The 27,843-nt window shown below is 38.3% G+C and overlaps 1 protein-coding gene and 1 long non-coding RNA gene across 2 annotated transcripts in view; one reads left to right on the top strand and one right to left on the bottom strand.

The window, feature by feature from the left end:
• LOC120418347 (uncharacterized) overlaps positions 1 to 27,843 on the bottom strand; it is a 172,022-nt gene that overhangs the window by 51,934 nt on the left and 92,245 nt on the right. The window lies entirely within an intron of this gene.
• LOC128093690 (uncharacterized) lies at positions 5,090 to 5,777 on the top strand. The gene is made up of 2 exons (XR_008212681.1): positions 5,090 to 5,266; positions 5,329 to 5,777. It is a non-coding gene; the product is annotated as an uncharacterized LOC128093690 (long non-coding RNA).

Below are 27,843 nucleotides of genomic sequence, written 5' to 3'. Positions count from 1 at the left end.
GATGAATGTTAAGTTAAATTCACCAAAATCTTAATTCTAGAGTAAATTTTTAAAACAATCTATGAGTCATGGATTTCCTATGCAGATAGGACCTTTTGAAAATTTTATCTAGAATTAAGCATTGGTACTCACTTTTGAGTAAGTTACGTTTTCACATAATATGAGAAATTTTTACTTTATTTTATCGCGTCAATTAAATTTAGGAGGACTTTTGAGACGAATTTTCCAAAAATTGATATTTACATCAAAAAATTGCACACTTTCGTGTCTGTTTGTCTGTGCTCTGAGCCTGCTTTTGGCATTTGGTGTACGCTACACAGCAAAGTGAGCACTAAGCGAACCGAAAACTGGCTGTGACACCGAGCGTGGGATAATTTTGATGTGAAAAATTGACTTTACTCCGGGTCGTTGCACGAAAATATTACCGTTTCAATTTGTCGTATTAAAAAGCTGTTGACTTTGAAGAGTTTCAATTTGCTTTTTATTATTTATTTAATTGATTTGATATAATCTTTCTTAAGGCTTATTTAAATTTCCTGTGGAAATTACTCAATTTTGTATAAATTCATGTTGGGGGATTCGGGGTAATCTTTAAAGTATCCAAATTTTTTCGAGTGATTTTTTCTAGAATTCAGACTAGTTCAGTTCAGTTGTAGACCACCTTCTAAAATAAGACAGGTTTAATGTAGCGTGATAGCGAAATCTCAGCCCCACACACATACCCTCCACTTTAAGTACCCATTAGAGGCAGTGTTGCCAGCTCATTTCCCCTGCCACCTGCCAACAATTACGACACTGTCAGACACACCAAACAGTTCGCTCCTCTTCGCATTAGTCATTAAAAGATCCCCAACCCTGTGGAGTAATAATTTAATAAACACTACCTTCGTCGTCGTCGTGGCCTACTTGAAAGCATCCAAGATGGCGGCGACGGCGGATCATAACCGCACTGGCACTGTCGTCGTCGTCCTTGTCCCAGGCCATAATAACAGTAATGATGATAATAAGGGCCCCGGAATAGCGCCACTTGTGGCAAACGGCAGATCCGGAACGGACGGCGCTTTCTCGGAACCGACGGTGACTCTATCGCCACGTCGCAGATGCCAGATAGCATGAAGACGGTAGTGCTTGATTAATTGACAATGGGGAATTACGTGTTGATACTGTGTGGTTGCCAGCGGGTAAACAAACGGGCATCCGATTGTGCTACTTAGTTGAATTGTTTCAATTTAGCGTGTGAGTTTGACAGGTTTGAATTTATTATGGTTTTGTGTGCTCAAGTAAGCGTGTACATCTGACAGCTTGAAACTTTAATCAAAACTTAAAGTGAGTGCACTCTACAAGTTGGATTTCTCAGATTTTATGAATACATTATGCAAAAGAAGTCTCTTGAAATCCTTCTTCTTTATTCATAGTAGCAAATCTGGGCAAACTTTTACTATCAGCTTATTCAGATTGATTTCAGCGGCCAAAGTAGCTCAACGAGTGAATTGATAGTTTCAGGCGGGCAAAAAAGTGAATAAAACCCCCGCTCTTCATACTTTTTCCACCGGCAGGACGGCGAAATCGCTTGCTTCAATATTTAATCAAAATGGAACGAGCGCCCTACGGCGGGAAGCCACGTTCTGGGAAGTTTCACTTTTTCAATGTTCGACGGTGAAAAAAAAACAGCTCATGAATTATGAACGAAAGGCTCGATCCCTTGGTTTGTAGTTGGCCATGACAAAAAATCACTTTCGAGTTTTTGTTTGAGTTAAATCTACTTAAAGGATTACTGCTTTTGTTTTGCGTGTATCAATCTGTCACAAAAATTACACTATTCTTCGAAAGTACTCAATCTTTTCGTTGATTTAACCAACAATAAAGAAAATAACAAATTTCAAAGAATTCAATTTGGCCACATCCTCTCATTTTTTAAATTCAATCACGCAGCCGTATCCTTTCCGTTTGAAAAAAAAAAACAGCTCATGAATTATGAACGAAAGGCTCGATCCCCTGGTTTGTAGTTGGCCATGATAAAAAATCACTTTCGAGTTTATGTTTGAGTTAAATCTACTTAAAAGATTACTGCTTTTGTTTTGCGTGTATCAATCTGTCACAAAAAATACACTATTCTTGGAAAGTACTCAATCTTTTCGTTGATTTAACCAACAATAAAGAAAATAACAAATTTCAAAGAATTCAATTTTGCCACATCCTCTCATTTTTAAAATTCAATCACGCAGCCGTATCCTTTCCGTTTGAAATTATTAATTTTCACTCCGCTGGAGGGACGTGACATCCATAACTAATCCAGCCGCCATCATAATTAAAAATTAAGCACACAGAAGTGGCTTCCAAGTCACACTTGCGCTCTCTTCTCGCAGCTTTTTTTGCTACCCTTTCATCTCGTCGCGACAAAAAAAAATAGAGAAGGAAAACCCTTCTACCCCGGATGGTCACGTATTTCCTCTTTGGCACACAATTCATTACTCACTCGTCGGCGATCCGGAAGAGGGCCGTAGTGGTTCAATGTGTGAAAAAATAACCCCTTTCCACTTCCGGTCAGAGGCTGGCCGCCGAACCCCGACAAAAGAAAAAAGCGAGAAAAAAAGTATAATAATTAAAAGATAATCCAATTTAAGTTGGTCGCCACTGTTCCGGTCCCCCGGTTGAAGCTGGTTCTTTTTTTTCGTTGCTTCTTATCCAGATATAAATTTAATTAACTGTCAGAGCGAATGGACGTTCCTGGGCACACTGCAGCAGGCCAGGCGACGACAAATGAAGTCATCAAAAGTCACTCCCAGAGTGACGGTGGAGGCTTTGTTTTTGTTTGACGATGTGGAAAAAGCGAAAACTTGTTTTAATAAATTTCAATCAAAAAGTTTTTTAAATATTCAGCGAATACAAAAAAACACATTTTACCCAAAAAACAGTAGTTTTCACGTTTGCGTGTACGCTTTCCCAATGAAAACAAAGAGCTGTCAGTTTTAAAGACCCTGTAAAAAATGCGTCAGCTATTTATTCGGACATCGGGCTATTTTGCAGAATGCAAAGCAACTGAAAAAAATTGTAAACAAAGATTAGATCATGATAAATTTGACAGGTAAATAACATTATTTTTCTTTTTTCCGTTTGATCGTCGAAGGGTCTGGAAGATCCCATCTATTTGGCATGATGGATTAAGACAATATTAATATTCTCTTGGTCTCTGCGACCTCAAAGCAACATCCGTCAAAAGCGGCGCTGCCATCTGGTGGAAAAATCCTGCACTACGGATGATGCTTGACAGTCGTCGTGCCGCATGTTGCGTGACATCAAACCCAACCGCACCGCCTGCTTAGAGCTTGATTAATGATATTCCCGCAGAGCTGGTGACATCGCCGCCATCTTTGTTGCCGATTTCTCACATGCTGCTGCTGCCGACAGGAGGCGACAATCAATATCCAATCATTAGAAATTCAATTTCAATTGCCATTTGCGCTGCGGTTGAGAATGACCCTCCGTCGTCGTCATTCTGTTCTGTGCGGTGGGACAGCTGTCATTTGGTTTGGCCGATAGATGTCGAATGTCAGCTGCAGGTTTAATTTCAATTGACAAACAAAGAGAGAGAGCCGTCCGAAGGACGAAGAAACCGCATAATGACGACCCGTGTTCCCCCCACTTCTCCCCTCGGTTATCAATAATAAATGGAACCGTTTTGTTTCACGTGATTGTTTTCCCCCGCGCCGCTCCACCGTCATGACGACGGTGCTGCCCTCTCTGAGGCCGAAGGCGAATCTGACAGACGCGGGGGCAAAACTTGAACTGCAAACAAAGCAAGCCGTGATCCGGCTTAGGATTCGGCAAAGTTGGGCCTCTTCGAAAGGGATGGACCCGTTTTGCCCAACTTTCTCCTCCACTCGTTGGTGGCGCGGGGATTAGTGAATAATTGAGAAGGTTTGGCCATGCTTCGGGGGATTTTTTATTCTCCGCCGGGTGTCGCGTGGTGTGATCGGCGGAAAGGACACCACTTTCCCACAAAATTTGTCCCCCAAGTTTATGGGGGTTGGCGTATGGGGGCGTAACGGGTTAAGTTTGACTTTGAAGGGTGGATTTTTTTGCTATCGGTTTTGGTTTTTTGTTGTGTCATTGCTGGTTTTCTACGAAGGATAAAGGAGCGGGTTCTGTGTTCCGTTGGGCACCGAGCCGGATAAATGCTGGACAAGTTTTGTGACCTTCGGTGTGTTTGAGTTGGTTGGAATTTTTAAGCCGCCGAAAAGCGTGATTGGATCGAAAAGTTTGGTTTTATGAATAAAATAAATTTAATCCCAAAGTTCAACGTGTTTTATGCAGTGTCGCACTGATCCCAAATCAGGAATACGGCTTTCAAGTTAAAAATTTACTAAACCTCTGTATTCCAAACTATTTGGTATGTTTGCATCAGAAATCTGCTTTCTCTTACTCGAAAACATTGGTTATCATCGTTATCATGCGACTTCTAGCTGATTTTTGTGACTGACTTTTGTGCTGTTGCGACACTTTGACGAGGAGTTCGTCATTTTTGAGTTATGAGTGAATTTCACTAAAATAATTCAAGCAAAACATTCTAAAACGGCCATTGTCATTTTTCAAAACATTGAGAAAAACAAGAATGAAATTTGCAATTAGTTTTTCAATTCCTATTTCATACCAATTAAGCAAACTGCGTAAATGATTTACACAACATGTGTAAAAATGGTATAGTATGCATCCTTAAACTTAAATTGATGGAAAAATTCTTGACTTTTTTTTGATAAGGTCCTATAAACAAAATAAACATTGAGTGTATCCCGCTTACTCCGATGGACTTTGACATAAGGTGTGAAAGGGATACACTCAATGTTTACATTTGTTTATAGGACCTTATCAAAAAAAAGTCAAGAATTCAATTATTACGATAAAATTGATGAAAAAAGAACATAAGCCCCGAACGATTGTTTTACTTGTGTGAGATCGTATTCAGCCCTTTGCGTTTTAGCGCCTTTGAAAACATTGACAGTTTCGTTTTCCACATGGTCTCTGGGCCAGACAGGATGACGGTTTGTTTTTGTTGTTCTTTTGTTTTTGGCCAAGCAGGCCAAAAAGCTTTGCTGTTTGGTCTTTTGCAAGCAAAGTAATTTTATTTGTTTTTAAAGCTTTTTTTCACTTGCCGCGGCCAGTTTAAAGTATTTTTGTGTGAAATACAAGTCTGATCGCGATATTGAAGTGTGCATCTTGGTGTGCAAAATCGATTTTCCAATCAGAGTTACACCGGAGACGTCCCACGGTAACATTTTCTACAATTTGATTTTTGCCGATGTTATTTGATTAATCTCCACTTCATTTCAGTTGTGCCAATGGCAAAAATTTTTCGCTGCAAGCTGCAACGGGTGAGAATGTTTCGTCGGATCTGGGCCCAAACTGAACGTCCTGTTTTATTGGAAGGTGTCCACCGAATCGCCGGCATCACAGAATCGGTCAACAAGGCGTCGGCCATTTTCGGCTTCCCTTGGTATCGAGACTTAGGGCTACCAGCATCGAAGCCGGAAAATCACTTGGCCGTCTTGGTCGAACTGCGAAATGCTTCCTACGGGCTGGAGGCTTCGATGGTATGAGTGGCTCACCATGGGAAAAAAGTGTACCTTCAGCGCGAAGTGCTTTGGGCACGATCGTCGAATCGAAATGACCTGAAACGACCAAACATTGCGACACGGGATAGCGATCCGAAGAAATTTATCCGGTAATCAAAGATTTTTGCGGTAGTGAATGAAATTTAATAAAAGTATGTTTTACAAATGTTTTAATGTGTAGCTATTTAGAAGAATCACAACGTCGCACCTTTTGACGGGATAGGAATTAACCAGAAATATACGAGAAATCTTATTTTAAGTAAAAATCGTTTCTTTCACCAATTTGAAACAAAGGGCCAAGCTTTGTTTCGATCTTTGTTTTGAACAACATTGTGTTTCTCCCTGAGACGATCACGGGTTCGAAAACAAAACAAATCAGTTTCCATATTGGTCCTTTGAATCGAAGGATCTATGTGGAAGTTGAAAATAATCAAAACGTAATAAACTTTGGCCTTTTGTAAAATGTTATTTTTTTCACATAAAAATCATTCTTTTTATGGTTTTCTCGATATGTAGTGGTAGTTTAAGATTAAAGGCATCGTTTGCAATAAAAATCCCCTCTGTTTACATTTTTGACTTCGGTCCTTTTACAATGTTTTGCTTGAATTTTTCGATAACAATCACACAATTTTGAGTTCATTTCACTCAAGGTTTAGTAAACATTCGTCGTCAAATTTGAGTTAAACTTATCCAACATTTAAACGACACTGTAGAATCCTATACCCTAGTTTTAAATTACTCAGGAAGGAGTAAAATGCGAATATGTAAAATTTGAGCTAATTTTACTCAATATTGGTACCCAGGATTGGTTTGACTTTTTCTCATAGCTTTTGCAAATTACTGTCAAAAATGGATTTTTTTAAAACCTTAATATCTTTTTGCAACATCCTCCAACACCCATACTCCCATAGGTCAAAAGATAGGTAATTTCATGCACTATAAGCCTACGGTATTAACTTTTTGGCCAATCGCAGTTTTTCTCATAGTTTTTCAATTTTTCTAGAACAAACATTTTACAACGTTAGTTTTTGCCCTGTAGGCCAAAAAGACGGCACTTTTTGGTCTCAATTTTGTCATATTCGGAATCCTTGGACAATTTCACGTAAGTTAGAAGTATTGGAGTTGTAATTTTGATCCAAAAAATAATTAAATAAAACATTTTTGAAAAAAGAAATAGATTTTATTTACCCTGTGCTCAATACGTCAAATGCTGTATCAAGTAGGCGAATACCTGTTTTACCCCTAATCAATCAAATTGTTAAAAAATATTTTAATTCATGGCAATTTTTCCAATCAAATTTACAACTCCAATACTTCTAACCTTCGTGAAATTGTCCGAGGATTCAAAAAAAAAAGTCAAACCAATCCTGGATGTCTATGGCACATTTTAAAGGGCTTCGAAAGACCTTTCGAATGCATCCAAGAGAGTTGGAATTGATGCAGTTTTACGGAAATGCGAGCAATTTTAAGATTTTTTATGTTTTTTCGACCTCAAGTTTCATTGTCCGTTTTACCCCACTTCCCTTTGTCGTAGAGGGCTCATATTTGGCATGAGTTCATCTCATGTATAGACAAACAAACGCTGAAAGTTTCATCCAAATCGGAGCACCTCGATACGACCTGTTACACATTGGTGAAAAACTCGCTCTTAAGTGAAACCCACTAAAATTTACTTGACCCTTTCAGGACTAATGGGTCTTATTAATCCAAAAAAACTTAATTTTCTAGACTAACCTAAAATTCTAAAATATTTTTTCAAGAAATAACAGAATATTTTTTTAAAATTCAGGTCTGAAAGGGTTAAACTCATTCTTGGTTAATTTTGGATTCGACCAAACTTGAGTGAAAATAACTCAGAAATGTGTAAAAATCGCGTGTCAAATTTGACGAAACTCTGAGTAAAATTGTGTAGGAATTCATTATAAATAAGTTTTGTTTCGACAAATCTCTGAGATAAGTAAATATAAATCTGAAATGATTATATTAGGGATCGTCCTTTGATTGGGTAACGCAGTTAGGAGGAGGGGGTGTCGGGATCTGTTACGAAAATTGGGGCAGGAGTGCCGAAAAATTATGTTGCTTTGACAAAAAAATAAACAAAAATAACCCTTATATTAGCGAAATCAATTCTGATCTGAATGTATTAGACGCTAAGTTATGTTAACTTCTTTAAAATTAGAGAAAATATAGTCTAACCAACAAAATACAAAAAAATCATTAAGGATTTAAGGTAATATATATTATTTAACATCAGAAACTGGGGAAATTTCATCAAAAATGTTCACTTTTAACTCGTTAATTTAGGTAAAATTACACATAAAAGAGGGAATGTTCAGTAATGATTTTTTCAACTAACCAAAAATGAACTTTTTTGTGTGATTTGAGTAGAATCTTATAAAAAAAAATGTAACACTCATTCTTCAATAAGTTTGATTTTCACCTATTTTGAGTAAAAACAACTCGTTTATTTTTGTAAATTTTTGATCAAGCTAAGATAAACTATGAGTAGAACGTATTTTCTAAAATTTTAACAACAAATTCTTGATTTTTTTGAATTTAATAAAAACTGTGAAAATAACTCTCAATGGAGTAAAAAATAATCCTGACAAAAATATATAATTGCTTGGTTTTGGTTTATTTCAGTCAAATTTGGAATAAATTTAGAGTAAAGCTTATGTAAATTTTATTGAAGGTAATTCTTAAATAAGTTTTTTTTACTAAAACAACTTTTAAAAATCTCAAACAGATCCCAAACCATTGCATTTCTGAGTAAATCCCAGCCCGAGAGCATGTTGACAGCTCCCATACAAACTGAGCGTACCTAATTTTTGAGGGCCCAGTGGGCCTAAGATGGCGGCCTTCGATATTTTCTAGCCAATCTTTTGAAAATTGCGAATAGTTTAAAAAAATATAGTTTTTGCCTTGTTTCGGTTTAAAACGACAAAATAAGCAGTCTGGAATAATTTTCTTAAAAAAACTTGTTTAGAGATACGCCACGTTTGAATATTAGTCTAGAACAGTTGTAGTGAGTGTGCCGCGAAAGCCGTCACGAAAAAATAGTTTCTCATGCAACTTTTGAGTTGCGTATTTAATGGGCGGACTCCGACGAGGCCCATTGGCCATTAGGTTTTACGCCGACTCGATTTGGAGGTTAGAAAGGAGTGCACTGTTTACATGGACTTAGCACAGTTCGATACGATCGTCGATTTTGTTCGGGGAAATTCGTAGAAAATCGACGAATACCATGTAAACAGTGCACACGAGCTGTCAATAACGTCATTAGAGAAACTAAATAGGGAGACTGGTCTAAGTTTGCTAAATCGATCTGGCAACGTATATTTTGAGCTTGGCCACACTGATTGCTGGGCGTAAAGGCAAATGCTCGTTTGGATACGTCAAACTCGTGTCTGTTTGGGTACGTCAAATTCACTTCGACCAGTCTCCCTAATTAGGATCTCTATTGGCCATCTGTCGGTGAAAACGTGCAACTCACGAAAACTGTCATCTTAGGGTCCGGGTGGTAAATTCGCTCCGAGTTTTGTTTTTTCATCAATTTTGGAAAAGTTATGAACTAAGTTGAGTGAGAAGATCAATAATTTTTAAAATCCTCTGCTAACTTGTAAATTTTTCTTGAAAAAGATTTTTTTTTTCGTGTAAACTAATGAAAAATAATTCAGAAAATATTTTAGACTTGATTTAAGACGTTTTTGTTTCTTTAACTATGAGATAACTTCTCAAAGTGTGTGAGCAAAAAATAGTATCATTCGCTTGCAAGACGAGTAGCAAACCTCGAACATTTCCGCCTCGTTGACACACAATTTCGCGAGAAAGTACATTTTGCCGCGTACCGCACATAAATAAGGATCATGTTCCATTGGAACACGCTGAAGCGGCAGTGCCCGAAGGCAAGCTCGACATTTCGGAAGAAACGGAAAAATCGTCGAAACATGATCCGAATTGTTTACGGGCGGCTAATCTGGTAGACAGTGGGGAGATTTAATTTCCACGTACAATTTCTTGGTGCTCAATTTTGGGTAGCTTGATTTATGAGATTTTTTTTTTGACTTACATTAAGTGATTAAAAACAGTTTGAAGTATCTACTCAACATATTTTTGAGTGATTGTACTCAAATTTAGGTTCAAGGTCTATTTAACGAAATAAGATTAAATTTGAGTGGTTTTAATGGACTTGTACAATTCGTTATTATGACAAATATATCCCTTACACGCTAATATTTTCCGATTGCTTTTTGATCGATTTTCCATCCTAGCATGTGTAGAACGCTTTAATCACATGCAAAAGCCTAGAAAAAAATAATCATTTTCTGACATTTTCAGGTCATCAAGCTTCAACATTCTCCGCTCTGCTATAAATCGAGGCTGTCTCGTTCGGAAACGGGGCTTGCGTGTTTCATCGTGCTTTGTTGTGTTGATTTTGCTGCTGCTGCATGCTGCTCAAATAAGCGCCAATTCTGTCCCGCTCAAAAGCTATGAAAGTTGCACATCGAGTGTTTTTTATTTGCTCGACCCCTCCCGGCAGCTAGTAGTCGTATAGATTATTCAAACACACAGTTTATCCCTGGGTCCATTTTGAGTTCTCTCCCCGAAATGAAATATAAAACGACCGCTTGTGCAACGCGCCACCAAATAATGGTGAACTTTTTGTGTGGCCTTCACCGGGTTTGTTTTTTTCGTCATTTTTTAGACTATCGAAAACGGCTCAACTTTGGTCTGACTTTTTTCTGTCAAATATAAATATTGAACGCGCGTGCAGCGCATCTATTTAAAATGTTGCATGCAACTTTAATCGTTTCGCTGCACTCTTCGTGGGTTTAGTTCGTTTTGACAGCACGGAAAAAATCATTTGACAGTTTTGATTGCGTGCTATAAAAAAATATTATTAAAGTGTCAAGCCGCTATAATGCCACTAGCGAACGAATATTGAAAGAAAAAAATTTCAATTTTATGGCAAGTTTAAGCATCAACAGGTGAAACTGTCAAACTGCCATAATGAACTGCCCACAATGAATTCAACACAATCTTTCCGTGCAGCTAGAACGTGGCGCCGGCGGCGCCCATAACTCCACTCCGTAAAATTGAAACAATATATTGTGCGCAAAAACCCTAAACCCATAATACGAGAGGAGCAACTTTTCCGGTCTGTCCTCCCGGACTCTCCGGATTTCATCCGTGGATATGACAGGAAAATTATGATATCCTTCTCGGCGTGTTGGTGCAAAATTTATTCCTCGTTTCCGTCCGAAGCTATTTAATAACAACACACACACAAACACAAGCAATCTGGCAACAACTCTCGGAAACGGCAACCATGTGGCAGCTATAAAATCATAAATTTCAAAAGTCTGTCATGGCCGACGGACGGACCCTACTGCGTGGAATGCCGAAAATTTCAATCATGGCAGGCTGCGGGGTGGCGGCGGTTTGCGGCACGCAACAAATTAAAAATAAATTAATTTCAATCATAGTAACCCGAGGATAAGCTGCCCGGATTGAGGGTTGCGCCGCTGTCACACGGTCAGCGAAAGCTAAGCGGAAATGATTGAAATGATTTTTTTTTATGCTGATAACAATCTAGATAAATCTGTAAGCTTCTGTCAAATTGAAAAACTGACAGAAACAATGTTGCTATAAAAATAATTTACGTGAATTTAAACAAGCGTGTGAGCGACAGTTCACGGCAGTGTTCCCAGAACTAATAAAAACCCATTTACTCTCCCCAGTGACAGATCTGCTAATGTCACGTAATGTCCGCCATCATTAGACCAAGATATTACAGCTTGAAAGGTAAACATTTAATGACGCTATTAATATTGTATTATGAACCTGGTCGTGATTTTTCCCCCATCCAAATGGGTAAAACTTTGTAATTATCCCCGCACGAGTAAATGACCCAGGAGAGGGCAGATAATTAGTCTCCAAAATTGAGTTCCACCTCTTTTTTTTTTTTTTTTTTTTTTTTTTTGTTTATATTTATTAAGATTTTCTTTTCCATATACATTCATTCAGTTAAAAGTTCCACCTCTTTGGGTAACTACCCTTGAGTGCACCTTTGCGATAGGGACGACGACAAGCTTGATGAACAAATGTGGTCCCATCACTGACAGCTGACCGCCATTAGCCAAGTACCGAGTAAACCGGAAAGGTGCCATTTATATTCGTTAGGTCGTGGGGTGGGTGATCTCGCCACATCCGGCGCACGCAAGATTGTGGGAAAAGGTTGCAACTAATTTCACCTGAAATGGACCCAGATTTCATCGAAATCAAAATTAAAGATTTGGGTAAATTTCTCAATTTCATCCAAAATCACTCAGTTTTCGTCAAAAACCAAACCTTCTTAGTAATGAATAAGTAAGCCAAATTGATTTGGGTGAATTTCACTCAGATTAACAGATTATTCTAAACCCAGTGAATTTCACCCTAATTTCAGTGAAATTTACTCAAAACTGACATTTGGCTCGAAACTTATTTTTGAGAAAACTTTATTTTAGTGAACTGTTAGTGAAACATTCAAAATCACTCAGTCTTCGGCAATTTATTCAATGTTCGTTGAATTCTGAGTGAAATTCACTCATATCTGACAGATGCCCCGTTTACTCATTTCTTAGTAAGCTCGGTTTTTCACCATCTGACGAAAACTGAGAGATTTGAAATTAGGGTGACCTTTTTTTGTTTGACAACAAAGTGGCTTGTCAAAGTTCTCACCTTTTCCTCCACCATCTTGACCAGCTCAGCAGCGTCGTCACTTGTGGCCAGCGAAGCTCGTTCCGAGGACCTCCCTAGGACAAATCTCGCAATTATCCGGCCGAGTGAAGGATAAGTTACGAGATTAATTACTTATTCATGAGCGGACTTGTGTTGGAGGCCCGTCGTATTTGCCGTTCCTCTTGAGGAGGGATTTTTTTGCCCAACAGCTCTCGTTGAAGGCTAAATTGCTTCACTGACCTGCTGGTACTAACTCTTCCGAGAGAGAGAGAGTGTGTGTGTGCGGAATTAAGGCAGATTAGGTCTTCTGTCTTTATTGTTGCTGCCAGCCAGGCGTTCGTGCTTCAATATTGCATGAGATGCCGAGATTTACTTAACCGTGCAAAGATTTGTGCCTTGGTCGGCTTCTTAAGACTAGAGAAATTCCCTCTTCCTTGATTAGGCTTCAATATTTAATCAAATCTTGTTTTCAAACACGTTTAGTCTTGTTGAACTTGTCACCTTGAAATTCATTAAGAAAATTGTACCCAAAAAAGAGTAACTCAATACCTTGTTATCGCCCTTCTGACGAGCTGTCAAAACAATACACTGCCAACAGATTCTAATCAATTTAGCAAAGTTTGTGTCAAATTTATTACCGACGAAGCAGGAAAAAACAAGACAGCAAAGTTCTAATCCTTCACAACTTGATTATGTGTTTTCGTTGTCCTTGGTGCGAATCCCTTTCCTTCCTGCCTGTCTCGCTCAGGATAAGTTGGAAAAGCTTCGTCTCAAAAAATGGTCGGGGAGGGGGGGAAAATACTCAAACTTTGACAGAAAGGGGAAAAACTTTTCGTCCGCTCAGCCTTCTGCTGTCACTCCGGCCAAGCGCGAGATAAGATAAACGTATAAAGCACAATAAAAGAACGTAAATAAAGCACCATCCAAAAGAAAGAAAAGCGAGGAGCTCAGCACTTTGGGGGTTCGGGAAGAACCAGGTAATAGGATTAGACAGATTACTTGCCGACAGTCAGTTTCCACGCGCGCTCGTGTGGCGATATGTCAGCGTGTGTGTGTGTGTGTGTGTGTGTGATTTTCGTTTGTTTCTGTTGTTTTCAGAGTTTTCTTTATTTTGTTTGAATTGCGGTAGAGTGGGGGGAGGAAACCGTTTTGTATCCTGTCATCGTCATCGCGTGATTTCGTGCTTGCCTTGAAGTATAAACAGTCCCAGGAGGCTTGGGTTGAGGAGATAAATTTCAATTTTTGACAGATTGTTGACATGGCGGGGTATTACTTTAAGCTAAACGTGGACCTACTCAAATTTGGGTAAAACTGGAAAGGGACAGATTATTGATGCATTCGAATAAAGAAGCACTCAAAAGTCAAAATCAGTTCTGAAAATGATTTTTACAATTCAACCGCATTGTATGACGATTCACTAGCACGTCGCTTTAATTTTGTCAGTTGTTCCAACTAACAATTTAAATTCACTAATTCCAATCAAGTTTCAGTCGAATTAGCGAATTAATTCTGTATTCTAGTCATTCTAGTTAATCGTGGATCCACTCGAAATTGGGTAAACATGAGTCTGTCAAAAAGTAGATTTATTGTTGTTACTTTTTTGGATTTCGAAGATATTTGGCAGTGTTGCCACCACTTGCAAGTCAAACTTTCACAAACAATCAAGAACGCATTTGTAAATGTAACAAATTTCAAGTTTTGAAATCCGATCTGAAAAAGTTTTCGTAAAAAGTCGTCAATTCATAACACCGACCAAAAAAAACTCAACCCAGAAGCCCACAGTAAGAGTGTGTGAGGCGCCGAAATAAAGTAGAATCGGATAATCGGCTTATGGCGATTGACTTTTAACGAACTTTGGCTTCTTCAGGCGGTTTTTTTTTGTCCGTTGCATTTTTGCGCGCGATCTGACGTCGGCATCGTCCGCCAACGGTTTGGAAAGACAAATTGCTTTTCCTTGTTACACTGCTGCGAGCGGCATTAAGCTTCGCGAGGTGAGGCCGGGGAAAATTGAAAAGTTTTGGCCTTTAAGGTTGGGAGGGGAGGGGGACCGAGAAAATTGGCTAAATCGAAATATCAATTAAGGTATCTTCGACTTTTGTGTGAGGATTTATGAAGGAAGGGAAGTTTATCGATTTTTGGTAAAATTGAAATAGACTTCAAGCTTGGTTTTATAACATTCAAATGATTTTAGATTTTTTCGATGTTTTATAGCAGTATAATTTTTATGAATAATAGCAACACTGGTTTTACACAAAAGTTAGCTGGATGACAAAAAAATATAAAAATTACAGACAATTTTTAAAAAACAAAATTCTATTAATTAGCATTGAACTCGATTTATATAAAATAAAGGATGCATTAGACTGTGACAAACAAAGAAACAAACTCGCACTTTTTCGTGTTTGACAGTTTGCCAAACTTGCAAACTCGCAACCAAAGCAAAATGTATGCAAGCTGACGTTTCTGCAAACAAACAAAGCAGGTAAACTATCAAACTGTTAAAAAAAATCAAGTTTGTATGTATGATTGTCATAGATAATACCTCCTTAATTAAATTCGATGACCGTGTTCATGGATCTGTCCAAGGGTAGCGAAGAAGACGCCATCTTGGAAGTTCAGAAAACAAACACTGACAATCAGTATTATACATATTACTATGGTTACACGAAGTGTGTTATCCTGGTTGAACTCAAAAGTCCCATGCAAATGTGTAAAAGCAAACTGGAAAATGTGTAATGCCGGTTCTCAGTGTACGGACGCACTGTTTTGTCGACCAAAGAAAAAAAAAACAAAAAAAGCAAAAAAAAGATAAGCAGAAAAATCACTTTTTTCAATATGAATTTTCAGCCAATATTGGGATGGAATCTTCAAGAATATGATAGAATTTTCCATCAGCAACGCAATTCACGCGTTTTTTCAGGAATTTATCGTTTAAATTGCGGAAAATTTTAAAATAAAGAACCCAAACAATGATTTGTTATGGGCTACCATTTGACAGCTAGTGCTTTTGTTGTGGGCTCTCATTTGACAACCGTGCTTATGTCGACTGTTGTCAGTTTGCTTTGGTCCGAATATGGTTGCCATCCCCCCGGATCTGTCAGAACCATGCAATTTTACAACGTTGCAATGTTTATTGATATTTTACTATTTTTATAGCAGTAATCCTTTCACGAATAATGGCAACACTGGTAACATGTATTTTCACACGGTCAACAAATTTTGAACATTTTCCATAAAATTGAGTTAACTGAAAACAAATCATAATTTAAAAAAAACAAGATTTAAAATGTGTATTTTTGAGATTTTTAAATCTTAAATTCCAATAAAATCGAGTTGTATAAAATAACTGAAATGCAATGACCGTGTATATGTGTCAAAACAATGCAATTTCGTAACTTTTCCTTTTTGTTTCGATTTATCATAGAAGTTTGAATTTTATGAAACAGCACAGGATTCCTTTATTGCATTCTGGCAACACTTACCGCAATATTTTGACAGAACCAAGTACACGCTCAACAAGTTTAAATCGTTTTTTTCTTAAAAGTTAGTTTAAAAAATTCATTCAAAGCCTAATTTAAGGAAAAAAACAGGTACTAAATTCCATTTCCGTTCAATCACTTCCCTGGAATGTCATCAAAAATTCTATTTAATCAATCTAGCCTGAAAAGCTCTTCTCGGACAACAGCTTGAAGCCGTAATTTTCTTCCGGGGTAAAACACGATCCACCACCGGCACTCCGGACATCCGGGTAATGGCGCATACTTTTTGGGGCACATCAAACAACGGAAGCGACCAAGAGGACCACCGAGAAGAAGATCTAAAACGCGGAGAGTGTCGTCTTAAAAAGTTTTATGTCTCGTCTTGGACGCAATTTTGGCACATCAGCCTTAAGCGGCCCCTCCCTCTCGGTGTCATTTATCGCAACACAAATCCTTTACTCTCAACTAGACTTAGTCGTCGTCTGATGCTACTCCACAAAAATTTTCTCCCCCTGTCGGTACGATAAAGAAGCTGATGAAGAAGTTTGTCGGTTCCATTCAGGACGGAGCTTGAGCGTTGCTGATTCATCATCGCAGCTCTTCTCAAATGTCAGCATCCATCTTTAATGGGTGTCTCTCTTAGCTCTGCGTGGCTGTGGTGGCACCGTCCTCCTCCTCCATCCTTGTGTAGTTGTCGTTCCGAAAGACGAAGCAACAGTGTTAGGGCGGTGTCGGTGGATGGCCATCAAATGGACCGCCCCACCTCTTACTTTCTTCCCTTGGAAGTTCCAGCACTCCCAAACAAACAAACTAAAGCGAACGAGAAACTTGATGGCAAGAAAAAAAAAACATCCCCACAGCTTCCCTTCCAGCCAGAGCCTTCCCCGGAAGACTGCCGGTCCTGGAGCTTTTGATAAAGATTAATTATTTTCCCTCCTAATACCCAAAGAGGATCTCTTTTAGTCCACCTACCATCTACCACTTGGTGAGAGAGTGCGGAGAAGAAATAAAAAAGTCCAGACCGGACACCGAAGAAAATAACTTTCTTCAAAATCATTAACGACGCTTTGTAAGCTTGTTTTCGTCCTAGTCGCGTTCTTCGTCTTTGTCCGAGCATTTGTTGCATCGTTTTGAGGGTGGTTTGGCTTTATTTATGGCAGTTGGTTTTGCGAGGACTTACGGTTTCGAATTTTGGGAAATGTTTAATTTCCACTTAATTAAGTGTGTGTGTTATCTCATCAAGCTCAAATCACAGTGTACTTCTGTCACAATACACTCTTAATTGCAAATGAGCTTTGAGCAGACGAGCTCAACTATTTTTCAGAAACCATGGACTGCAAAGTGCTTAAAAAGATCGTATCCACAACGGACAAGAGTTAATGCAAGGATTAGTCAGAAGCTCTCAAAGAAGGACCTACCTGTTACTTTCGCATTAGGGACCGACTAGAGCTTTTTCCCAACCAAACATGAAGGGTGGATTTGATCAGAGAGTTTTCAATTTGTTTTTGTACTGTTTACATTGCAAAATTCCGAGTAAGTAAATGAAATATCTTTTCACCATATTAAAGGCACTTGAGAAAACAATGTTTACGTTTGATGTGAGTAAGGGTAATCAAACCCAAAAGTGGGTAAATATTGACACTGATGAAATATAACGAGTCAATAACAAAAAAGAGAAGCTGATAAAAATAACAGTGGTGCCAGTTTGAGCATTTTCACAACAGTAAACTGCATGAGCGGAGAAGTTACTTTTGACAGTTGCACCGGGATGCCATAACAACTGTTTTCGAATTATCCACGAACATTAAAAACCACTCAGTTGTTTTCATAACTGGACCTACCCAGAAATGATTAAATTGGACATCTGTCAGATTTGAGTGAGTTTCAAATTTGACAGATTTCCCATTTACTCATTTCTGAGTAGATTCGGTTTTGACGAAAATTGAGTGATTTGAAATGAGAGTGAAGATACTTTTCAGAGTAAGTATTTGAAAATGTCTGAATGTCAAACTATAGTCAATGTCAATTTTTTTCAACTTTTTTGATGTTTATTGTTAAAACTAGTAACATTTTACCTCTCTCACCTACACTCAAAACAAATTCCACTAATTTCGCAGCAAATTACCACCCATCGAATCGTGCAAATTGCTCGTATTTTCGCTCATCAAGCCTCCTCCTCTAATAGACCATAATCGAGCGCTCTTCAAATCGCATTGCAACCCCAGTTCTGATTCGATTCCGAATAAATTATCGCGATCAAACGGGTGCGTTCCCAATATGCGAAAATTTCCGAAATAATTCGGTCACGAACCGTGTCAGGAGGCGGCTGGCCCCGCGTTCATATATTTTATAACTAAGCAGAAACAACCTGCTCGGTGTTTGGCACGCGGAGGTCTCAATGCAATTTGGACCGCCCCCTCTTTCCACGTCGATTTGCGTCGAGGGATTTATTACGGAAAACAACAACCGGTTCCACGCAAATGCCATGTTTCGCGAGGACACATAATTATCAGGTGGGCGCCACCGTGGGAAGGGGGTCAGCGATCAATTTCCGGCAGCGGGAAATTACATACGGTTCTCCGTAATTGAAGTGATTAATTTTTCACGTTCTGATCAGAGTTGGTTTTTTTGCGGGGGCGAGAAAATGAAAAATATTCCGGGAAGCCTTTTGTCAAAAGAATAATGAGCACTTATTGATGAAACAGTTCTCGTTTGGTTGCCGTTAATGAACTCTCTTTGTGAGATAATTATAATTTTTATTGATGTGGAATTAAAAACCATGCATCAAATTGAGCTGAAATTAACGTTCTTTGTTTGAAATATTGCGTTGCTTTTCAGTTAAGCGTGCATTATTTGTTTTTATGACAGCAGTGCTGTCAGATATTTTCATGTACATATCTGTGATCACTAAATTTTCCTTTGAACCGCACCTACCCAGAAATGAGTAGTTACGGCAAATGTCAGATTTGAGCAAATTTTACTCAGATTTTACATTTTCCTCATTCAACCATTCCTGAATAAGTTCTTATTTATTTCAATAATTATTTTGAAAGTTATTTTCGTTTTAAAGCCAGTCTTCATAAAACAGTGTTGCCAGCAGAAAGCTCACCCCAAACTGTTGTCTAACCACGTTCCAAATTAGCCTCGGAACGTGGATCGATTGTCCCGGCGGCAGTCAAATTTGGCGCTGACAAATTCTCCCCGAGCTGCCATTGATCTTGAGCCACTTCGGTTCGGTTTGGCACCACACAATGGTATCAGTTCTTAGCTTCCAGTGTGAAAGTGGCCGCACCACATATCCGTCGCAGAAACGAAGGAGCGCGAGAGCCCATAAATAATGCATGTGACGATAAATTTTTCACGCCCTGTGCGCTGGTGGCGGCCAATTTCTCACTTTTTGCCCGCCACCGCCGATAACTGGCAGCTAACTCGAACGGATTCGGGGTTATTTGTAAGTTGAGATTCTTTTTTAACTTTTCAAACTTATTTTATGGAAATTTATACAATAAAAAAAATTCTTCGGAGAAAAGTTAGTAATTTTAACCAAAAAATGAGTACTTTTTCACGAGTGTGTATACAATTTTCGATCAATTCAGTTTGACATCTGTCATATATTGTCATTAAAATAGCGACGCGGAGCGCGTCCCTCGAACGTCGCCGAAGCAAGCCCCTCGTTTTCTGAGTGTTGTTTGTTATTGTTTTGACAGGTGCCCACGTTGTGGCTTGGCAATCAATCAGAAGAATCAAAAACAATCTGAGCAAGCGGGAGCAGCAGTACAGGTCAGCTGCGAAAAGACACCGAATATAAAAGTTAATGTGAAATTGCGTATAAGTGCAATTGATTAGGAAAACATACATTTTTGGTATTGTAGCGAGTGGAAAAAATACTTTTCTTTTGACATTCCACTCATAGAACAAGTACCCGGATCGACACCCTCCCACGTCTCAACACTGTTTGTTGCTTGTTTACAATGTGACATTCAGTCATTTTCTGTTGAAGAATACTCTGACGGTGACAAATGACCAAATATCGGTTTAAGTCACCTAAATGCAATAAGCAACAATAACTCTGACAGATACAGTGTAGCCTTCATGTAAACAAGCAGCTGATCCCGCTCAAACCCAATGTCAACGTAAACATTCAACTATGTGATAAGGAATTGTTTGTTTACATTCGAGGTTACACCCTGTTGCATAAAAGGATCCCAAAGTTTTGACAGTTGTCAACTCTGACAGCAATTTGTTGCGACGAGGGGTATACAAATCTCGACAAATTCGTCCAACAATCGACATTTTTACCCCAGCAAACCCCCGCGTCTGGAGTCACTTTCGCCGGTTCCAAAACCAGAAAAGGTATTTCAAAGATCAAGGGGGTCGTCATGTAGGGGTTGCGCCCGTGGTCAGGCAGGGTGAGCTGCTGCATTGTTATTGCTTTCGTCCTCTTCCACCCTACCCTATTGACAGCTCTTCACTCACACCCACCCACACACTTGACTTGACTTGTGTGGTGGCGCAGCCAACTCTTCGATAAGCGATCCTGATGTATTTGTTATGTTCCACCGAGGGGGTAGACACCACCTCCTCGGGATTCGAGTGTTTATTTATTGATGGAAACGATTGTGAGGTTCCTCTGGAGCAGCTCTCTCCTCCTGGTCGCGCACCGGGGAAAGAAAAATGGCACTTTTATGAGGAAGGAAGCAGCAGCACTGAAGAATGAGTGCCAATGGGACCCACGAGGGGCCATTATTATTGTTGGACCCCTCGTCGTCGTCGCCGTCACAGTGCTCAGCGAGGCGGGAATTTATTCATGGCGGCGGCGAAACGTTATGGCCGTTAGATTGGAATATTTTGCCTGTTTTGCACCCGTTTCGGGTACTCTAAATCCAGCGGCATTGTTTTGATTTATTCGTTGTCGAGAGCAGCTGCGAGTGTCTCTTGAATAAAAGAGAAAACTCGGTAGAATGGAAGTGGCGTATAGGTAAATGTCATTCGAGGACGCATTCGCTGTCAAACTGATGCTGTCAATTTATCACAAACCTTACATTTCTTTGATGATCGTGTAGATATGTCTTTTTTTACCAGTGTTGCCAAACAATTACACCCTCATTTCAAATCACTAATTTTCCGTCAAAACCTAGCCTACTCAAAAATGAGTAAATCTGTCAGATTTGAGTTAGTTTTACTAAGAACTGAGTAAATTTCACTGATTTTTTGATGAGTTCTGAATAAAATTCACTCAAATCTGAAAGATCTCTCGTTTACTCATCTCTGATTACGTTTGGGTTTGGAAATGTTATCTGAAATGTCACATTGTACACGGAAAAAATACAGGTAGGAAAGAGCAATATTATTTTAAAACAAATGCTTCGACCTTTAATGTACGTCAGTTATTCGAGGAAGCATTCCGTTCTGAATTCCTCAAGCTTACCTAAAAAAAATGTTGCTCTGTCTGGTCTCCGATGCTTTGGCAAGAATGCGTTTGCGTAAATTCATGCTTGTTCATCGGAGGCGTGGGTGTATTCGCTTGAAGTTACACTGCTACCAACATTAAACTTTCATTTTATTGATCCCAACACCGGAAGCCTCATAAGCAGTTATTAATCGAAATTGCATCAGCCGCGCAAATTTCCAGCCAATAATGGCTTTATTGGCAAGCGCGATTGGTCTGTTTACATTTCCCACCCTTACAGCAGCAGCTGTCAAACGCACGCGAATAAGCTGTGGTGAATTCGATTTGCCGTGGTGAGTTTTCGATCATTGAAATCGGCCGTCAAATTGGGTACTAAAGCCCTATGTCAATTTTTATGTACAACGGTAAAAAACACGATTAAAAACCATTTCTGATCACTTTTTTTCATTTTAATGCAAATTTTTTTTTTGTCAAGACAACATTTTTTCGATGGATTAACTATGGTCCCCTTGGAAAGAGCTGTCAAGTAGGAACTTTTCTGTCAAGAAGGACCGCGAGGTAAATTTTTCAAATTTGATTTAAAAATCCATTTTAAACTCTTTGTGGTCGTACAAAGGGTCATTGTACTCAGAAAAATAAGCTTTATCGCTGTAAACAATAATATCAGCAATCTAAGCTTCATTTTAGGACCCAATTGCTGATTGTTAGATTTTAACGAGATCTACTTGTCTGCTCAGGAAAAATTTGCGCGAAAACCAAAAAGGGTGCATCGCAACCCTAAAATTGAATATTTGAAGCAGTTGACGGGTTACAACGCAACTGTCATTCCATGATATGGTCTAAATTAGCTGCTGTCAGTGGTCGCCGATTTGAGCGATGAATAATGGCACTAATTACAGGTGGTTTTGCTGCGGCGGTTCATTGCCTGGTGCATGATGGAAGTAATTTCGTCCTGTTTGTTGTTATTCGCTTGACATTTTGAGGTTTAATGGTTGGTTGGTAGTAAATAGCGGTTTTGATGAGTTAAAATATGTGACATTTCGTGAAAATGTGTGGGTAAATTAACCCATTTTAGGGTGTTTTTGTATGAGCCTGTGCAGAGTCAATCAAAGCTGTCATTACACGCTTATCACATTATATTGATTCATTATTAATATTACAGAAAATTCATGTGAAAATCAAGATATTTGAGTTCAATTTCAACGCAAATTTATCTATGAATCAATATTTTTATTGGGCATTGCATCAATAATTGTCAATAATGTAACCTTCCCTTGAAATTCTCGATCACTTCAGCTCAAACGCAAGTGGTTTTACCCGGAAGAGACCTTTTCCAGCCAAGCTTGACACGTGTAGCCTTCGACGGAACTCGACCGCCAACTTCATCAAAATTGACGGCGGCGGTGGCGGAAGCCAGTGTTGCCGGGTCCCACGATATCGATTTCACAGCCAACTACGTTTGATCGGTCGTTGGGTTGTACAGGAGGAGCGTTTGCGTTTCTACAAACAGGTGAGAATAACTATTGTTTGGTTCATGAGTTGAAAGGGTCAAAATTTATCTTTTCATACTTTTCAATTTCACGCAATTATTTTCACCATAGTAAAAAAACGTCTCCAAGAATGCCGTTTAAATTCATAGCCCCTTTATGTTCGACAACACCTCATAACACAGGGCTGTTTTGATTGGACGCGAGACGTCAGCGGCGGCGGAAGTACAAAACAAGCCGCGTTTGTGTATCGCTAAACCCAGCATCCTGTCGCCTACTCGGTCTCGCATTCGGTCAAACTTCCAAGAAGTGATGTGAATCTCAATGGGAAGCAAATCAGCAACGAAATGTGAGAATGCTACTCAAGATAAGGTTCAGCTGGGCAGTGTTGCCAGTTTTTTTTTCAGAAAATGTTGACAGATGATGAAAAAAGATTTTTCAACTCTGATGCTGCTTGCACGAAATTCGTAAAACAGCTCTATGAATAGGTCTGCTCAGCCTGGTTAAAATGAACGAATAAGAACGTGCCAAATTAGTGCGCTTCAGCTTGCAAAACTTTGCTCGGTTGGAATTTTCTTGCAACCGGCAAAAATGTCTACCAAAAGTCGGATCGCGCGGGCCAGGTTGAGACTCGCGCAAAAAGTTTGCGCGCCCAATTCACGCGGGACCGGCGGGAGAAATGAAGAATTTAATTTTGAAATTAATTACGCAATATGGCGCGCGCGAAGAGCTTTCGTTTGAGCGAAAGTTGGAATGTTGCTAGTTGAGGCGCTTGATCGATGCGAACCTTCTGGGAAATTTCGCGTGACGAAAAGGCGAAAAATTGACGTTAATTTGTCACGGGATGGTTTGGTGTGGGAGCGATGAACTACTTTGAGTTTTGGCAAATTTGGAAGCTGATAGCTTAAATTAATCAAAATAATTTATGCGTGCAAAAGTGACAGATCAAAGTTACTCATTTACACTATCATTTCAAATCACTCAGTTTGTGTCAATCGTCAGATTTGATTTAATTCAGAATTCAATGAAAATTTAGTGCAATTAATTCAAAGCCGAAATTTGCATAATTAATCATTTATGAGTAGGATAGGTTTTAACAAAAAATGAGTGATTCCGAATGTGCGTATAGCTTCTATCACCTGTCAAAACAATGCACGCTTATTTCTGTTTACTAGAATCAATCTTCGATTTACTCATTACCGGATGTGGTGTTCAATCCCCATAAACTTCCATTAATCTCTAAGTGCAGCAGCAATAAATCGGCTTTAGTACTTTGCACTATACCAACCCTCTCTCTAATGAGAAAATTGATCGAAAGCCCGCACACATTCACACACCCACTACTCCATCAACAAATATCAAAGTACCTACCATTTCCTAGCAGTGTTGCCATCATGCTAAACGGTTTGCCCCGTTTTCCGCCACAAACGACGTTTGTAATAAGCTTTCATGCTCCGGAGATTGCACCGCATCCACCGAAATGCTGACGTGCTGTGTGAAAACCATCAAGACGCGCAACGGCCAAGATGGTGGCAGCAAAAAGGTGGGCACACACGCTACAGAGCCGGAAGTGGAAAAGCTGTCAAAATCAGGTGGCATCATGCACGCTGGTTCATTCAGAGGAGTTATTCTGAGATGGTTCTCATGTTTTCATTCTACGTAAATGAAGTTAACTTAACCAACACATGAATAATGTTAAATGAGCGTGCATTGCATTGACAAAACGTGTAGGTTTCTTGAAAACTCAGAATGCGTCAAAACCGAACCTACTCAGATTTGAGTAAATGGGGCATCTGTCAGGTTTGAGTGAATTTTACTTAGAATTGAACGAAAATTTATATTTACTCATTTTTGAGTTGTTTTTTTTTGCAATCGGCATTCTTTTTTTAGGTTTTAAATCAAAATTGTTACCACCTCCTCCAGTGCATGCTCTTGGTACCCTGATTTTGCCTGCTTCACCAAAAAAGATGAATTTCGGAGGGGCGAAGAATCATCAGCAAATTCACCCACGCAAAACGAGATTTTGGGTTATCGCGAAAAGGATGGGGGAAAGCTTCCCGGGCTCTTAATCCGAGACCGCTAACCCACGCAGCTCAGTTTGGACTGCACGAGGTGCACGAGAGGATCAGTTTTAATGGGTGGTGAATAAATAAATGATGAAGTTGGTTTAGTCCAGAGTGCGGAAAAAGGGCTGGAAAGGCTTTTGCTGGTGTTCGCAGTACACGCGCAAGCAAATCGCTGCAGATTTGCGTTCGTTTGCGGAAATTGGCGATTTGTTGTATTTTTTTATGTTTCGAGGTGAGTAAAATGAAGCCCTTCATTAAAGGGCAGTAGGTGAGAACGATGATGTAAAAAGTTTCGTTGTTTATGGCTGAATAATCATCATTGATGGTGTTTTCTAAGTAATTTGTTTTCTGAATGCTTGAAGTTTGCGAGTTTCGTTCTACTTTAAACTAATTTATATAGTACCTTAAACAATGTATATTTAAATTTTGCCTTTTCTGGAATAATTGAAATTAATGTTTTGTAAAATATTAATGAAAAGATTGATAATTAACTAGTTTTTTCTTGTAATCTTGTAATACTTTCAGATGGCAACACATACCTGTCATTTCTTTCTTAAATATTTCTTCCGAGTTAAAAAAATGACGTGACCGATTTAAAAAAAATGATACTTAGTAACGGGTGCTCAAAAAACCCAAGAAGGAACAAAAATGGTTTATGCGACCTTTTCAGAAAAAAAATCAACCATCCAAAATTCACCTTTTTTTACTGTACATTTAAAAAGTGACAGTAATCATATTATGCCGAGTTTTACCATACTTATATTTTCATGACATATAGGTTACCACTGGATTTTACAGCCATTTGGGCTATTTTTTCAAACAGTATCTCATTGCCAGGGTTGCCAGATTATTTAGCTGTTCCAGTAATGTACAGATATTTTTTTTAGAGTAGTATGCATTCGGTCTTTAAAAGTTCAATAAATTTAGCTTAGGTATCCATATATACTAACAGTGTTGCCAGACCAGTAAACTCACGAGAAAAGTGAAATTTTGGTACAACAATAGAGAGAAGTTGGGTTGAAAGCCATTCCCAAAAAAGTTTGTTGAAAGTTTGAAAGTTTTTTTTTATGAATTTTAGTTTTCAAAGAGACGAAAATTGTTTTGTAAACAAACCTAAACAAATGTTTTGATCCATTTACCATAACAAAAAAAATGACTTAAAGAGAAAAAACGAATGCAAATCAGCAATTTACCAAAGAATTGCTCACAATATTTGAAAGAGTTAATAGATTTCTCTTTATTTTTGATAAATACAAGTCATGCATAGTTATTCTATTTTCGATTATGGATCGATGTATCTACGGCTACGGTGATTCTAGAAGATTTTTATTCGTAAGATTTTCGTTTATAAAGTAAAGTATTTGCTCTTACTCTGTGAGGATGGCAAAACAGTTTATTATCGTATTACTATCATAACTTTGGCAAGAAACCAGTGAAATTTGGAATTTCTAACATTATTTATACAATTTAATAAAAATCATTTTCAATTTCATTCGACCCTTTCCTGTATTTTCTAGATTTTTGTAGTCTGTTCTGCGAAAAAGTATTTTTCTTTCAGAACTCATTTCGGTCACCTTATTGCAGCTGCTTATTTTTGAATAACCATGCGTTTCCATATCGTGTTAATTGTTAAAACTAATTTATGGAGACGCATGATGGTTTTCAACTGGAATGTATTTCTGTATAGCAACAAAGTACATGAAAGTCGAAAGACGTAAGGTCAAAAAGACAAAAGTTCGAATGCCCAAAAGTCGAATGCCATTAATTTTTATTTTACTTTTCAAGCATTCTTTTTATTCTTCCAAAATAATCATTTCTTGTTTATTTTCTGTGAGTGTATGGAATCTTTTAAAATTGTTTTTTTTTTGTCTCTGTAATATTTCTGTTAGCTTAACACTTTTCGAAAATAATTTAGGAATGCTTTAACTGAGTATTTTTTTCCATTCATTCGAGCATGCGCAGTTCTTGAAAAACTTTTATTAGAAATAGTCTGAAATCAATTTTATTTAAAAGAATTATATTTGCTTTTAATATATTTTTGACTTGCTTTCAAATGTTATGTGAGTTTTTCCGTTCTTTTTTTGTGTCATTTTGTGACAACAATTAACATTTTTGTGTCAACAATGTTGCTTTTGTAATTTCATCACACGAAAAAAAAGTCTACTCTCGAAATCGTGAGTTGTGTTCATGAATTTGAGAACCACGAAGGAATATATTCACGTTTATACTGCCCATAATTGAAAATTCGGCTATTATGCCAAATCAAGTATTCCGAGAAAAACGCGTTTTAGAGTTTGTCACAAAATCTCTGTCAAGGCAATTTCCCATAAGAGTGGCATATTAGCAGTTTGGTTTTTCGCATCGGCAGTCAAGTCTAAACACTATTTCAGTGAAATTCAAGTTCCAGGAGATGCGTTGGAACATCCTCTACCACCTGGTGCTAATATCTCGTTTTTGCCAAAAGTGGATATTAGCCGTTTTTTCAATGGTGGGCAGTATAGTGCAAATGCACTATAGTCATGAAAAAATTCCTTTGTTATTCTTAAATTCATGAACACAATTCAAGATTACAGGAATTGATTTTTTTTCTGTGCAAACATTGGTTAAACTGCTAAATTTAAAGAAAAACTAAATTTCAACTTAATGATGTCAATTCTTAAAAGAGCCCTTATCAATAAAAAATATATTAAAAACTTTAACACACATAAAATTTATTTTATAAGGGAATTGATTCTAATAATCAATGTTCGATTCATCAATTTGTTAGTATTTTAATTTCAACAATTTTTATTTCAATAAAAAAACAGTTTTACAAGAAGTCATGCATTACCTCTCATTTCAAGCGAGATCTTGAAGAGACAATTTTTTATGCCTTGAATTCAAAACAGCTTTAATCTGTTTAGACAATTTTAAATATATTTTTTTGCAATTCCGTCGTGAAACTACTTACTTTTCCTGTCATTCTTGAACGACGAAATAGCCTACTTTTCTGTACCAAAAATAACAGAATCGAATAGCAACATTTTTCAAAATAAATGCTGAAAAGTTCTACTTTTCAGCACTGAAACG

This window comes from Culex pipiens, chromosome 1 (genome assembly GCF_016801865.2).
Source record: "Culex pipiens pallens isolate TS chromosome 1, TS_CPP_V2, whole genome shotgun sequence".
Classification (NCBI taxonomy): domain Eukaryota; kingdom Metazoa; phylum Arthropoda; class Insecta; order Diptera; family Culicidae; genus Culex; species Culex pipiens.
The sequence above is the reverse complement of the archived record's forward strand: the minus strand, read 5'-3'. Positions and strand labels throughout refer to the sequence as shown.